Genomic DNA, 4,261 nt, shown 5'->3' with positions numbered 1-4,261 from the left:
TATGACCCGGTTTGTAACTCACTCCCGGGTAATTTAATACCCCCCTTCGAACTTCTGAGTTAGATCCCAGCGTGTAACACACTCCTGGAGATCTGTAACTCTATATATAAACCTCCTGAACCCCTCGATTAGATCCCAGACTGTAACCCACTCCTGGGGATCTGTTATTCTATATGTAAACCCCCTGAACCCCTGGATTAGATCCCAGCCTGTAACCGGCTTCTGGGGATCTGTTATTCGATATGTAAACCCCCTGAACCCCTGGATTAGATCCCAGCCTGTAACCGGCTTCTGGGGATCTGTTATTCTATATGTAAAACCCCCTGAATCCCTGGATTAGATCCCAGCCTGTAACCCACTCCTGGGGATCTGTTATTCTATATGTAAACCCCCTAAATCCCTGGATTAGATCCCAGCCTGTAACCCACTCCTGGGATCTGTTATTCTATATGTAAACCCCCTGAACCCCTGGATTAGATCCCAGTCTGTAACCCACTCCTGGGGATCTGTTATTCTATATGTAAACCCCCTGAATCCCTGGATTAGATCCCAGCCTGTAACCCACTCCTGGGGATCTGTTATTCTATATGTAAACACCCTGAACCCCTGGATTAGATCCCAGTCTGTAACCCACTCCTGGGGATCTGTTATTCTATATGTAAACCCCCTAAATCCCTGGATTAGATCCCAGCCTGTAACCCACTCCTGGGGATCTGTTATTCTATATGTAAACCCCCTGAACCCCTGGATTAGATCCCAGCCTGTAACCCACTCCTGGGGATCTGTTATTCTAATATAAACCCTGTGAACCCCTGGATTAGATCCCAGCCTGTAACCCACTCCTTGGGATCTGTTATTCTATATGTAAACCCCCTGAATCCCTGGATTAGATCCCAGTCTGTAACCCACTCCTGGGGATCTGTTATTCTATATGTAAACCCCCTGAACCCCTGGATTAGATCCCAGTCTGTAACCCACTCCTGGGGATCTGTTATTCTATATGTAAACCCCCTAAATCCCTGGATTAGATCCCAGTCTGTAACCCACTCCTGGGGATCTGTTATTCTATATGTAAACCCCCTGAACCCCTGGATTAGATCCCAGCCTGTAACCCACTCCTGGGGATCTGTTATTCTATATATAAACCTGTGAACCCCTGGGATTAGATCCCAGCCTGTAACCCACTCCTTGGGATCTGTTATTCTATATGTAAACCCCCCTGAACCCCTGGATTAGATCCCAGCCTGTAACCCACTCCCGGGGATCTGTTATTCTATATGTAAACCCCCTGAACCCCTGGATTAGATCCCAGCCTGTAACCCACTCCTGGGGATCTGTTATTCTATATGTAAACCCCCTGAACCCCTGGATTAGATCCCAGCCTGTAACCCACTCCTGGGGATCTATTATTCTATATGTAAACCCCCTGAACCCCTGGATTAGATCCCAGCCTGTAACCGGCTTCTGGGGATCTGTGACTCAGGACACACCCCCTCCTCATTTTCCTGGGTGACTGTGGCTCCAGCAACTCTGGAGAAGCTCGACTGGCAGCCCACCCTCCCTCCCTCCCTCCACCACTGGTGCACAGAACACAGCACAGGTTACTGCGACAGCCCCCGTCAAACCTCACCACCAACCCCCCCTCCCGCCAAGGGCGGCGGGCACAGGGGAAACACCACCACCTGCAGGTTCCCCTCCCAGTCACACACCATCCCAACGGATCTCTGTCGCCGTTCCTTCAATGTTACTGCGTCTGCGCCCCAGAAACTCCACCCCCCAACAGCACCGCGGGAGTGGAGCCCCTTCACCAGAACCTCCTCAAGGGGCATTCAGGGGAGGGGCCTTGCCTATGTGACAAGCGATAGAAAGCGGAGATCGTATCTTAGCACGGCTGCCCTTTTGTGAAATGAACCGCCACTCACCTCCTCCTCCTTCCTCCGCCTGCCCCCGAAGGGGGCCCTGATGACCCCTGACCTCAGCCCGTCCGAGGGCCCGGGGGCGACTCCCAGCTCAGGGTAGGGGTAGGGTCGCGGGTAGAAGCCGGACGCGCTGTGGCTCGCCACCGAGGGTTGTACCATCCACTGGAACTGCTGGCTGCCAGAGAGGGCAGAGAGGGAGGGCACGGCAGAGGACGTCCCACAACGCGGGTCTCCGGGCTTCTGAAAGAGAGAGAGGAGATTTTAAAACCCTGCACCAACCCCTCCCCCGAGTCCACCATCTTTTCTTTCCCCCCTTCACCCTCCTCGCCACCCGCAATACCCTTACGGGAGGCTGGGAGAGGGTACCACCAGACCGGTAAATGGGCGGGCACAAACTCGATGGGCCGAAAGGCCTCGAGCCAAATCACTCTCGGCACCATCCTCAGAGCTGGCGAGCGCTCCTTTTCAATCCTTGCCAGCTCCTCGCCCCTCGGACGCTGCCCGGCCTGCTGGGTATTCAGGACGCGTTCCCCCAAAATATTGCCCCTTTCCCTGCCTCATCTCCGCTGGCCTTCTTGACCCCATCCGCACGGATTTGCCCGGATTTGTAAAGGGACACGGTCAGTAATGGTTCAGGATACCCGAGTCCCTGAGCCATTTATATAGCATAGTTCCCTCCCTCCCCTCCCCTCCACCACCCGTGACTCAGGAAGTCAATCTGCACACAGCAAGATCCCACAGAGAGTGACGGGACTGATTGAGGGTTGAATTTTGGACTCGGTACGCAGGGGGAGCGCCCACCCTCCTCGCTGTCCCCACCCGTACCGTGACACCTCACAACCGCTCCCTCCGTCAGCGCGGCGCTCCCCACCCGTCCGGTGGCCCTCAGGCATCACCCCGGAATTCTGTGCCCAGCTCGCCGGGGGTGTGGACCCCCGACACGGGGCGAGAGCAGCTTCCGGCGGAGCCTCGAGTGAACTGTGTGGACAGCGAGTCCCGGGGAAAGTCTGCCCCAGGAGCGGCCCTCCCTCCAGTCTGGTGTGCCCGAGTCAGTGCTGTACCTGTCCCTGGTCTCTCTCCTTTTGATACCCCCTCCTCGCTCACTCTGACCCTTTATCTCTACAAGCTGACCCCCACCACTCTCGTTTTTGTCTGTTGTGATTCTGTCAGCCTAACAGTAAGTCTATCGCGCTTTCGCTTTCTGTGTGTCTCTCTCCAACTGTCTCCCTCTCTCTCTTCACCATCCCTTTCCTGTCTCTCGCCACTTCCCTCTGCCTGTCCGCCCCTCTCCCGCTCTCTCCCTTCTCCCTGTCCGCCCCTCTCTTTCCCTCCCTTTCCCCCTCTCCCTGTCCGCCCCTCTCTCTCCCTTTCCCCTCTCCCTGATCGCCCCCCTCTCTTCCCCTTTCCCTGGTTTGCCCCTCTCTGCCCCTCTCCCTGTCCGCCCCTCTCTCTCCCTTTCCCCTCTCCGCGCCTCTCTCTCTCTCTCCCCTCTCCCTGTCCGCCCCTCTCTCTCTCCTCCCCTCTCCCTGTCTGCCCCCCTCTCTCTCTCTCACTCACTCTTTCCCCTCTCCCTGTCTGCCGTCTCCCTCTCTCTCTCTCTCACTCTTTCCCCTCTCCCTGTCTGCCGTCTCTCCTCTCTCTCTCTCCTCTCTCACTCACTCTTTCCCCTCTCCCTGTCCGCCCCCTCTCCTCTCTCCCCTCTCCCTGTCCGCCTCCCTCTCTCTCCCCCTCTCCCTGTCTGCCGTCTCTCTCTCTCTCTCTCTCTCTCTCTCTCTCTCTCTCTCTCTCTCTCTCTCTCTCTCTCTCACTTCACTCTTTCCCCTCTCTCCCCCTCTCCCCTGTCTGCCCCCTCTCTCTCTCCTCACTCACTCTTTCCCCTCTCCCTGTCCGCCTCTCTCTCTCTCCCCTCTCCCTGTCTGCCGTCTCTCTCTCTCTCTCTCACTCACTCCTTTCCCCTCTCCCTGTCCGTCTCTCATTCTCTTTATTTTTCTCTCTGTCCGACACCTCCACCCTCACCATTCCCCCTCCCTGCTCAGAGACTCACAGACCCGGAGCTCGGGGCGGGTGGCTGGGGAAGGGAGCCGGGAGCTCCGCCTGACCCTCCAGCGGTGTGTCCTCCGACAGCCCAGTAAGAAGCGGCCGGGCCGCAGATCACGGAGCCCAGGTCACGTAATCTGGGTTACAGGTCGCGGGGGGGTCGAAGGTCACAGGCTGCAGACTCTCGGGACCCGGGGTCACGGGTCACACAGAGACATGGAACCTGACCTGCAGAACCTGGGTCACAGAATCCCGGGGTCACAATAGCGGAAGGTCGCGGGAATCTGGGTCACGGGTCATCGAAC

The sequence above is a fragment of the Hemitrygon akajei genome, chromosome 28 (assembly GCF_048418815.1).
Source record: "Hemitrygon akajei chromosome 28, sHemAka1.3, whole genome shotgun sequence".
In the NCBI taxonomy this organism is placed as follows: Eukaryota; Metazoa; Chordata; class Chondrichthyes; order Myliobatiformes; family Dasyatidae; genus Hemitrygon; species Hemitrygon akajei.
The sequence above is the reverse complement of the archived record's forward strand: the minus strand, read 5'-3'. Positions refer to the sequence as shown.